A 12,278-nucleotide genomic window follows, 5' to 3' on the forward strand; every position below is an offset into this window, starting at 1 on the left:
AGAAGATTAATCAGAACTGGCTTTGACAAGCACTGTGGCATTTGGACAAGAACAAACTGGGAGGAGGGTAGAGAGAATAGTGCAACAATGAATGAACGGAAACCCAAAATCTCTGTAAATGTTTATGAAAATTAATAAAATATAATTATAGGGAAAAAAAGGAAAAGAAAATTCAAAGAACTTTCAGAAAAAAAAAGGAATTATTCATTGAAATTATTCATTGAAAAGGCCTTCAAAAACCAGAAACAACAACTACGCACTTAAATTTTAGAGGATGGAATAAATAGAGATCAACTATGTCTGTGAAAAGAAATGACAGAGAAAATAATTGGTTATTGTTTAGAATAAGTCCATGGATCAAATGTGGAAAGAGACCTTCAATTACTCCTAAGTTTAAGTTGAAAAATACTAAATCACATTCACAAGAATTAAATCCATATGCATGCCTCGCCTAGAGCCTATCTCAAGAGTAGATTTGATTGATTGAACACTAATGACTGAAAAGTAGATAAATTGTAGGATGATGTCAAAGACATCCCTCATGAAGAAACCACAATGCCATTAAAAGGAAAGGCCACAATGTAAGAATATGCTTGCTCTTGAACATAAAATAGTTAAAGCAAAAAGAAGACATCGTGAGGAAGAAGAAATTATGAGGCAAAAGCACTGACTAGATTTAAAGGAAAAGGATTTCAAAAAGGGAAGTTCAATTATTATAATGGGGAAATCTTTGGACGTTAGAAGCCAAAGAAGATGTTTAGCATTTCCCAAGCAGAAAGAACTGAAGAAAATAGTCAAGACTTGAGTTGCAATATTGAAGATGCAATATTATACATTATAATTTATAACAGTCACTTGCCAACTTGTCACACAACCATACCTGTTACAGTCAGCATTAGTCTTACCTAGCACCCTGGCTTGCTTTATTATCAAATGTACCTCGTTAACGCAGAAAATAGATGGATGGCAGATTTATTTTTTTTTTTTACTATTGTCTTAAATGTGAGATATCGGTTAAGGATAGAGTCAATAAGTGAAGAGGTGTAATATAGATTGGTTTTGTAGTTTGTGCTCAACATTTTATATATGCTACTTTTTCACCCTCAAAAGGATACTATATTGTTTTATTACTTCTATTTATCTGTGGAAGAAACTGAGATTCAGAAAACATAATGACTTTCATGAAATCACACATCCAAGCGTTAGACCTGATATACTTCAATGTACTGACATTGTTTTTCATCGTTGTTTCTTCATCAGTTTACTATTTGTCACCATATTAAATAGGAAAATGGCAACTCATCATGTAATACTCCTGGAAAAATAAATTTTACATAAATCAGGCTCGCTCTTGAAGAGAGAAAAATGTCAAACAGAAAACGCATCAAAATGGACATCACAGGTTGAATGTATACACATTTTTCCCCAAATTTGCTCTGTTATTAACTGGAAAACCATTTCTTTCCCAGATTTCTTTTAAGAAATAATTCAGTACTGTGCCAGTTTCTCCTTTGTGCTTCCCCATCCCCTCCCAGATTATTGTACTCGACAAGCAGAGTTTCTGATGCACTTGCTGGCCACCCCTTAAGCCATGCAGCAAATGCTACAATAGTCAGTTTGTGTTCTGACTTGCTTTAATCACGTCTCAAAAATCCTGCATTTGCTCAATGTGAAAATGGTTTGCTTTCAAACTCAGCTCAGAACAAAAGGTTTGCACGCAATCTTGTATCTTCTTAGCCTCTCAGCTCTTCTGTGTGTGGGTGTATACAATCCTCCGTACACACACACACACACAAATCCATAAAATGCCATTGTTGTTGTTGTTGTTGTTATGTGCCGTCAAGTCGTTTGCGACTCATAGCGACCCTATGTACAACAGCCCTAAACCCTGCTCTATCCTGTGCCAATCGCATTGCCTCTGACACACCCATCCCGACTACCCCAGTCACTGAATCAATCCACCTCATAGAGTGTCTTCCCCTCCTGCACTGTCCCTCCACTCTACCCAGCATGATGTCCCTCTCTAAAGACCTGTCTGTCCTTACAACATGTCCAAAGTATGTCAGACGAATGCCATTACATATATAAAATCAAACAAGTCAGACGTCAAGGGGTTGAAAGGATTAAGATCATTCCATGTGTCAGTCTAGAACTTGCCTGTATAGTGTTTATATTGATGGATTTTTTTTTAAAAATAAATAGCCAACTTGTTTCTAATTGGAATTTTTCCCTTTGTTGCACAATTATTATATATAAGTATTGTTTTCCGTGACCGAGGCCATTATAATAAATCTTCATCTGTAAGTTCTTTCTTTGATCTTCCTTACATTCTTATGCAAGTGAAGTGATGGAAAATGTCATGTCTTGGGTTAGTATAGTGGTAGCTAAGTAAGTGGAATAGGATACAGTCTATACTATCAGGATGTATCTTGGGTCAATTCATTTTTGGGGTATTATGAAGATCAATGAGCAGAAGTCTGATAGGGAACTGGGCCTAGCAAGCAGAAGACCTGAGAATGGAATGTATTCTATGGACCCTGGGATCTCTGTGCTGGAAACCAGGAGACACAGAGAAAGAAATCCTTCCCTTAGAACTGGTATTCTGAATTCAGACTTCTAGCTTCCTACATTGTGAGAAAATAAAGTACATGGCTTCAAGCCATCTACTTATAATGTTTATAGCAGCACTAAATAAGTAGGAAATAAAATGCTGTCCTTTTAAGCATTGTCCTCTTTTGGGTAAGATGATTAACGTCTCGGTTGTCATCTTAAGAGACATAAAGCCTGTGGTCTTTAAAATCTTGTTTGTGTCATCAGAAGGTGTCATGCTGGTCTTGAGAAGGACTCACCTTGCTACCCCCACTGTTGTAGTAGCATCATTACAAGGTCACTAAATGGTTTATTCAGTCTGAATTGGAGGCTCAGGAGAGCTCTGGTGACATCGTGGGTAGAGAGTTGCACCACTAACCAAAAGATCATTCATCTCTGGCGGTCCCCCAGCTGCTTGGGAAAAGAAAAGGTGGATAACCTTCTTGCAGGTGGTTTACAGCCTTGGAAACCCACAGGCATATCAGCTGTTGGTCAGTTGTAAGTAGATGGCAGTAAATGAGTGAATGAAAGAAGTTGGTGTTGTTGTTGTTATGTGCCGTCGAGTTACCCAAGACTCATAGTGACCCTATGCACAACAGCCCTGAACCCTGCCCTATCCTGTGCCAATATTACTGTCTCAAACATACCTACCCCAGTTACCCAGTCACTGAATTTATCCACCTCATAGAGGGTCTTCCTCTCTTGTGCTGTCCTTCCACCCTCCCAAGCATGGCATCCTTCTCCAGGGACTGGTCCCTCCTTGCAACATGTCCAAAGTATGTCAGACAAAGCCACAGAATCCTTGTGCAGCCTGGTTTCACTCTCTCTTGGAGAATCTTTGATTTCTTAGCAGTCCATGGTACATTCAATACTCTTCTCCAACACCACAGCATAAAGGCGTCAATTCTCCTTCTATCCTCCCTAGTCACTCTATAGCTCTCTGATGCATAGCAAGTGATTGCAAGGACCATGGCCTGTATCAAGTGCACCTTTAGTCTACAATTGCTCTTCAGCACTTTGGAGAGGTCCCTAACAGCAGACTTTCCCATCGCAATACATCTTTTGATTTCCTGGCTGCTGGTACCAAGACCGTTGACTGTGGAGCCAAGCAAACTAAAGCTGTGAACAATCTCAATCTCTTCACCATCCATCCTGATGCTGCCAGTTGGTCCAGTGGTGAGAATCTTTGTCTTCTTGATGTTGAGCTTCAGTCTGTACTGAATGAAAGTTGAGGGTCAGATGACACATTTTGTCAATCAGTCTGTGTATGCGTGTATATAATTCTTTTACTGTTTATCTTTCTCACTCTCATCCTACTTCCTCCATTTTGCTGTTGTATTTTCTCATGTACCTTGTAACTTTACGTCTAATTGTAGGGCTCACCTCAGTGAACTGTGAGCCTAGCATGGAGTAGGATATCATGCTTGCCAGGGTGAAGGGGTCAGCACAGGAAAGGAAGACGCTGGATGAGATGGACTGATACTGTGATGGTAGCAATGGGGTCAGTTATGTCAGAGATGTTGAGGTTGACACAGGAGAGGTCAAGGTTCAGAGCAGTTGTGCATAGGGTCACTATGATTCACAGTTGGCTTAACAGCACATAACAACATGCAAAAGAGTTTCCAAAGAGATTTCTTTAGCGTTAAAAATAATATTTTCAGGGAGCTCTGGTAGCCTAGTGGCAAGACGCTCCACTGCAATCCCAGAAGCACATGGTTCAAATCCACCAGATGCCCTGCTGGAGAAAGAGGGGCAATCTCCTCCTGTACCAGTCATATCTGATTTGACGGTACACACACAAAATATAATAAAAGTATTTTTTAAAGTGTTCCATCTGATTCTCTAAAAATAAATTCCCCAATTTTGAGGTTTTTATTAAGATCACTCACCCTTTTCCAGTCCCCCCAGGGAAATGCTATGTGAGGGTAGCAGACGAACTTGGTGAGTTCCAAGGACACTAAGACTTTGCCTGCACTACTTCATATGAAAAATGGATGCCCAAATCCTGACCCCTAAATAGAGATGAATATGACTGACCTATTTTATGGAGATGCCATTTACCATGAAACTCTCAAACAGATTAGAAAAAGAAGCAATAGCATATTGAACAGTAATCATGAGGAGAATGTACTATAGGAGGTAAAAGCCAAATTTGATTATTTCGAAAAGAAAAATAGCCTGACAATTTTCTGACCTAGAATATTTTTTTCAGCCAAAAATATATGTGCTTTGCTTCCATTTCTAGCTGAGTAATGCATATATTATTTTATTTTATTGGCTGGTACTTAGCTATGAGAAAAGGAATTTTCAATTCTGGTTTTGCCTTCATTTCTTAAAATTGTAGGGAAAATTATAAAGAGAAATGAAAAGTATTGAAATGTGAGTGTTTTGAGAGATGATGAGTCTTGTCCACAAGCTCACAATTTAGATATTTACCTTATAATCTAAAGTCTCACTATCTGAGCAGTTTCGAATCTACATACTAAATGTAAGGGGCAAAACATGTGGAGAAAGAAAGGAAGTGTGTAAGAAAAACAGGTAACTACCTAAACTTACTCTTTATAGATAAATATGCCCACTGGTTATTTCTGTTCCACTGTCTAAAATCCAAAAGTGAGAGATAGGGAGAATTAAGGCCAGGAAATTGTCAAACTCAAGAACATTGTTAAATCAAACATCATAATCTCTGTATTTAGCATGTCAGTCTTTAAGTCAGGATAAAGTACTCTCTAAGGAAAAACACCTGCTTGATTGGGTGTCAGAAATAAGGACGAAGGCTCTATGAAGAAACTGAGGTTTCTGCTTGAAATAATCTCCTCTCTAGCGTTTACCGAGATGCAGCTGGCTTTCTTTTGCATGTACCCCTTAGAGTATGAAATGAAGCCCAGCATCCCTACACTAAGCAAAACACAACGTGTGGAATCAAAGCCTAATGGCTCAAAAAAAAGCAGTAGCTTTGCCTTAACCTTGTCTTTGGCTCGTCCCATTGCTGTCCGTGAAGATCAAAGATTAACTCTGCACAAAACTTGCACACTCAGAATCTAGATTCTGGGTCAGATGCTGTCCCCACCTTCAGAGATAGCCATTCTCTCTATCTTTTTAAAAAAATACAGCCAGAAGCTCTGCACGTTTTCTCCCCTTGAGAGTCTACTCTAAATGTTATGCCCAGGAAACAATTTCCAATGGTCATTTTGTGCAAACTGCTTGCAAGTTTAGAATATGTTCTTGAAAGTGTCTGTCTGTAACTGAAACTGGCCGTTTTGAAAATACACAGGGGTTTTTGGTGTTTGTAAATCTTAGATGATAAAAGGCCAGAGTGTATCTAGGTAATATATAGCGTTCTCAAAATTTTGCTTGTAAGCGTTCTAGTGTTAACTTTAAAACATGTGCGTTGTCTTTGCATGCTCTGCGTTAATTTTATTCCATAGCTTCTATGAAGAAGAGCTGTAGACAGTGTTTGAAATAACGGCTTTTTTCAACAAGTAGGCTACACTGGAACTCTCAAAACTATTTCTCCCCTATTTAAATGATTTCACAGTCCATTATATTTAGTTCTATCTAAACACACGTACACAAAACAAGCACATTTAAACAACAGATTGTGGCATGCATATGCATGCACTGTATATATTTTCTTATAATACATATATTTTTATATTCATATGTACAGTGTGTAGAATTAAGCAATTGGGTACATATACATAAAGGCATACAGACGAAATGAAACATAAAATACTCTAGTAAATGCTTTTATCAACTTGGGGAAAAGATTTTTGGAGATCCGTATGAGTCTCTTGTGTACTTGTGCCGGGAATAAAATAAAACTGTTTTGGTAAGCTAGAGTTTGCTCTGATTTAGTAGTATAAAGAACACCATATAAAAGCTCATAATAGATAACATAGATTGAGAGCTACCTAAGTGATTCCTCTTCTCCTGTTCTTCAAATCTTGTTTTCTTTAAACTCCCGACACTTGTAAGACAACATTGGAGAGCATTATAAAAGCACTATTAGAAGCAGATACCTGAGATTCTCAAGTTCATTACAAATTCTCTCTTCCAGCAAAGTACACGATGACTAGCCACATGAACTTCACCAAGTGGGCAACACAGGGATCAAACTGACCAAATCTGTGGAAGAGGTGATGGAGCAGCTCGGTATCAAAACAAGGTCAAGGGCCAACTGTGAAACACACCATCCATCTCTCATATTCAAGTTGTAGTTGAAGCCTAAGAAAATAAAAACCTGCCCATGAGAGACGAAATACAACCTTAAGTCTCTCTCACCTGAATTTAGAGACTGCTGAACATTAGATTTGAGGCATTAAACGCTAATGACTCCAACACAGACAAGTTGTGGCAAGATATCAAGGACTCTATCCATGATGTAAACAAAATATGATTAAAAGAGGACAGAAGAATTAATGCTATTGAGTTGTGGTGCTAGAGAATAGTTTTGAATATACTACATAGACTGCCAAGAAAACAAATCCATCTGTCTTGGAAAGGGTGAAACCAAGTTTTTTCTTGGAGGCTAAGAGTTTGAAGCTCCATCTCACATACTTAGGGCACATGGCCAGAAGGGACTAATCCTTGGAGAAGGACATCATGTTTGGAAGATTGAAGGGACAGCGCAGGAGGGGAAGACCCCAGATGAAACGGACTGATATGGTAACTAGGGCATTGAGAGGGGGATAGGTGTGTCGGAGTCAGTGAAACTAGCTCAGGGCAGGCTTCAGAGCAGTTATACGTAGGGTCGCTATGAGTCACAGGTGACTCAATAACACATAATAGGCAGAAACTATTTTCAAGAGCTGACTTGTATTCCCATACAGTAGGAGCATGCACATTGTTTTCCATGGAAGTACAATTCTGAAATGCATTCACAAATTGTTTTCCTTATACTTCCATCTAAAGTCAGTTTAAACCTCTCAATTTGTATCCTAGTTTCAGCCTACCCACTAACTCTTTTTCAGTGGAAAGGGCTCCAAACGTAGTGATCTTGTTTTCAGGAATATCCCCAACACACACAATACTTTATACATACTTTATACATGCTAGGAGAACAAACAGGTTTGTCCTGGAGAGGGTGAAGCCAGAATGCTCCTTGGAGTCAAGGATTCTGAAGATTCATCTGACATACTTTGGGCATGTTGCAAGGAGGGACTGGTCCTTGGAGAGGGACATCATGTTTGGGAGAGTGGAGGGACGGTGAAGGAAAGGAAGACCCTCGATGAGATGAATCGATTCTGTGAGTGGAAGGGTGGGAATGAGTGTGTTTGAGACGAAGAGGTTGGCACAGGATAGAATGGCGTTTAGGGCTCTTGTACATACGGTTGCTTTGAGTTGCAAGCGACACAATGGCACATAACAACAATTCAGGTCACAACCACCTTCCATTTCCATTATACTGTTCAGAGTTTCTGTTCTGCCTCTGGGCCTCACCAGACTTGTCCTCAGCAGGACAGTAGGAAGAACCCTATACAAGATGTGAACCTCTATCCCAGGTCCTCTAAGTTTCTCCCAACACACAACCTGGATATGTGAAACTCTTTAGTTAACACCTTACTCAGACCTAAACTGAGTGAGAAATGTGTGCAACTCCTTCAGAGGCCACACTTGGATCTCCCTTACCCTTTACAAGAAAGCCTTAATCGATATTTTTTATTCTATTGAAAAGCCTCATGCCCAGAAGTATCCTTTAAGGCATTTTCTGCAGGTGTCATGCTTAGACCAATGCCCTATACACAGATAAGTGTTAGTTTTTTAAATTTTGCTGGCAAGCTTCCTGAAGTTGCTCAGCTCTTGATCTGTGGACCAGCAACCCACTACACTGGCTTCTGTCTATAGGTTGGCAAGGCCACTACCATTGTTTCTTGCTGACTCACACTATGTTAAGTATTACATTTACTTCCTGTGAGACCGGGAGATTCTCAGAACAGACATTAGCTTCTTGAGCCAAAAGAAGCACTCCACACTCCACTAGATTCTTCTGATGCTGGAGATGCATCCCACAATCGCTGCCATTTTGATCTTTGTAAGTCTACTGCTTCTCAATTTCAAGTCAAGATGATCCTCCCACCAGGGCCACAGATTGACCAATCTCCTCAGTGGACTGCAAGTTGCTCAATTTGCATGTTAATAAACCAAACCATTACATGATTGTGGTCCAGCCAGTAATAATTTATTTGTAGTTATACTGCTGTGGTTATAAAGGTCATATAAAAGCCATTCATTATCCTGGAAGGATAATAATTAAACACTGATAAGAAGGTAAATCATTACAAGAATTTACTAAATTATTTTTACTTATTATTTACTAAATTATCATTTCTAATTATCATAGAAGTATGAGAATTTTTAGACTATAGCTTCAAACATGTGTAGAAAATATTTTAACAGCTGAAGAATGTGAATATGAAAAATGTTTTCAGAGAAAATTTATCATTTATTTGCTTTTTACTGAAAATGTTAAAAGGGAAAGACTCGCACACTGGTTCAGAAACAACAAAAGTGTCTATTAGGGCCTTAAGAAATTTTTGTTGACACCAAAACCTCTTATGAACAGTACAAATAAACCTTAAGATTTATAGAACGAGTTCTTTAAGAATCCAAAGAAAAGATGCTCTCTTAATTGGGAATATAAAAGGTGAATGAGCAATAAGGGAATTTTTTTTTCCAATTTCGTCTGTCTATAAGGAGTCATGTAGGTCTTATTTGTTATGCCTGTGTCTCTTCTTTTCAGGAGAGGTAAATGTCCTGATTAAATTTTATTGTTAATGTGGCTTGACCGTGATCTTCAGGTAATGCAGTTAGGATTTAATTTGTCAGTTACACATGCAAGGAGGGACTGGTCCTTGGAGAGGGACATCATGTTTGGGAGAGTGGAGGGGCGGCGCAGGAGAGGAAGACCCTCAATGAGATGGATCGATTCTGTGATTGGGATGGTGGGAGTAAGGGTGTCAGAGACGGTGAGGTTGGCACAGGATAGAGCAGGGTTTAGGGCTCTTTTACATAAGGTCTCTATGAGTTGCAAGTGACTCGATGGCACATAACAACAACAACATAATAATTATGTACCCATTTCAATCATGGGATCAGATAGGATGTAATGGGATTGGATGTGTGTCTGTAAGCCAACAGTCAGCTGAAGAGGTGTCTCCTTAGAGGTGTGGCCTGCATCAAATATATATGAAAAATCTATATTATGGAAAAGCTTTCGGACTTTTTCTGCTGAAAGTGGACTCTGATTTTGTCTCCTCGTTGTTTGGTCTACTGCTCTCTGAGCCAGCTGTCTATAACACTGCTTGTTTTTATCATGATGTACTTTAGAGTCTCTGGTCTGTGAGGTAGCAGTCTGCACTTTCTCAAGCTGATGTTACATGAAATTGCTAAAGTTACATGAATCAGTAGAAGCCATCAATCTGACATCTGACCCCCCCCCCTTTTTTTTAGATGAATCAGGCGCTCTTTCTCTTTTTTGGGGGGGAGTTCATATGTATACACACACAGAGATTTGGATCATTTCATTGCATGTGACTGTTTACTACCTTTTGATATCACTTCCTCTTCTTAAAAATGCTTAAAAAATTTAAAAAATGCTTAAAATCTTCATGTATTAATTTCTTTGTTTTAAATTTTACTAATTTTAATGAACATTTACAGAGATTTTGGATTTCCATTCATTCATTGTCATGTCTTCATTTCTATGCTGACTATGTCTTCACATTCCAAGGTGATAAGAAACCCCATTTGAGGAGGAATTGCCTATATTGTGATTTATTTCCCACATAAACTAACATACTCTTTTCCAGTAAACACTCAGTTTTATTTTACTTTGAAAAACATAGATGCTAAAAGACAGATGTCATCAGTGCAGTGAATCATTCACTGAAAGTTTTGAGGAGAGACATAAAGTGCGCAGAGAAGTTCAGGAATGTTCAGGGAGCAGGTAAGACTTGAACTAGGCTCAGTAAGTAGGAATAACTTTGGGGGGTTTGTTGTGTACCGCCAAGTTGGAACCAACCCATAGCTCACCCTCCAGTGGGTTTTCAGAGGCAGCTCATCACACAGGAGGAGACTGCCTGTCTTTATCCCAATGAGCAGTTGGTGGATTCAAACCAATTGCCTTCAGGATTACAGCTCAACTTCTTACCCTTGAGCTTCCAGAACTCCTCTAAATCAGACAGACATGGGAAATGGTTTGATTTACCTCTAGCCATGAACCATCAAAGGGTAACAAAAAAGTGTTCAGTCCTGTCTGTATCATATGTCCAATGAAAGGAATGGATTCTGGAACCATTCATGCCTTGCTTTTCCTCAGTCAAGAAGCATTATCGGGGAAACTGAAGGAACCTTGTAATGAAAGTACAGTCAGACAGTAAGAAAGACGTTAGCACAGCAGGGGTAAGAGAAAGTGCAGCATTGAGACACAGGGTGACTAGCTGGAGTGGGAAGCTCTTCACTCTGGTCGACCTGCAGGGAAGAAGAGAGCGAGCTACAAAATCTGAGCTGACAGTTGAGTCTGAGAAAAGCTTTTGGTACAACAGGACACAGTTTCTTTCAGAACCAGGGTGAGACCAGGTTAGTCTCTCTCTCTCTCTCTCTCTCTCTCTCTTTCTCTTTCTCTCCCCCTCGCTCCCTCCCTCTCTCTCTCTCCCCCCCCCCCCTTATTAACATTCTGGTGCCTTCTCTTGAACAAACAACCTACAAGACAGTTAGATAAGGGAGCCTGGATATTACTATAAAATTCCACAGTAGGGCAAATAAGGACAGTCTTAAACATGGCATTTATACTAAAATGCATATTTTTGTCTAAATTTACAATTGAATACATTTTATTAACTCACCAAAGTAGCCTGATAGTAAAATGTTGTCTTTGCCATCATAGTGATAGATTCAGTAGGACGTGAATGTATTAAATGTGGTCTTGCCTCTTTTACCTTTCAATCTATTTAGACTTAAGATTTAAACAAGTAATAATTAAATGATGCAAAGATTAACCTAAAAAGAAAATTCATCCATTCTTATCCTATCTTTCAAATTAATGCCAAATGCAGTGCCTGAAGAGTTAGTGAGGAATAAACCCTTTGCTAAGTCTGTGCCCTTGCTGTATTTATGAGGTGGTTAAGATGCACTTGGGAAGAATCTCGTCCCCTGTAAATGCCAGGCATTTCTGGGATAGGCTTTCTCACATTACGCAATTCCATTTCTTCCCGTTCCTTCACAATACCTGTAGCTACAAATTCTAGCAGATGCTGAGATGGTGGTATCTTTTATCTTCTTTTTTAAAAAATTATTAATTTCAATGAACATTTTACAGAGATTTTTAATTTCCATTCATTGATTTTTGCTCTTTTCTCCTCGCCACACCACCCTCACCCTGAGTATACTTCACTCTGCAACCTTCATTCTGGACTCTTATGATAATCATAATGCCCTATAATATATTACTTTTAAACTGTTCTCTCCCTCATCTGTTTTAATGCAGTATACGTAATTTATCCAGGTTTTTCCCACTCTTAGCCCAACCATGATGTCAGTCCCATTCTACAGCAGTGGCACTATGCAGTGTTTGTCCTTTTGTGACTGGGATATTTCACTCAGCATAATGTCCTCCAGGGTCACCCATTTTGAATAATATTGCATGAGTTCCTTGTTTTTCAATGCAGCATAGTGTTCCATTGTGTGAA

The sequence above is a fragment of the Elephantulus edwardii genome, unplaced genomic scaffold, assembly GCF_000299155.1.
Source record: "Elephantulus edwardii isolate Elephantulus edwardi_28Jun2011 unplaced genomic scaffold, EleEdw1.0 scaffold00011, whole genome shotgun sequence".
Classification (NCBI taxonomy): Eukaryota; Metazoa; Chordata; class Mammalia; order Macroscelidea; family Macroscelididae; genus Elephantulus; species Elephantulus edwardii.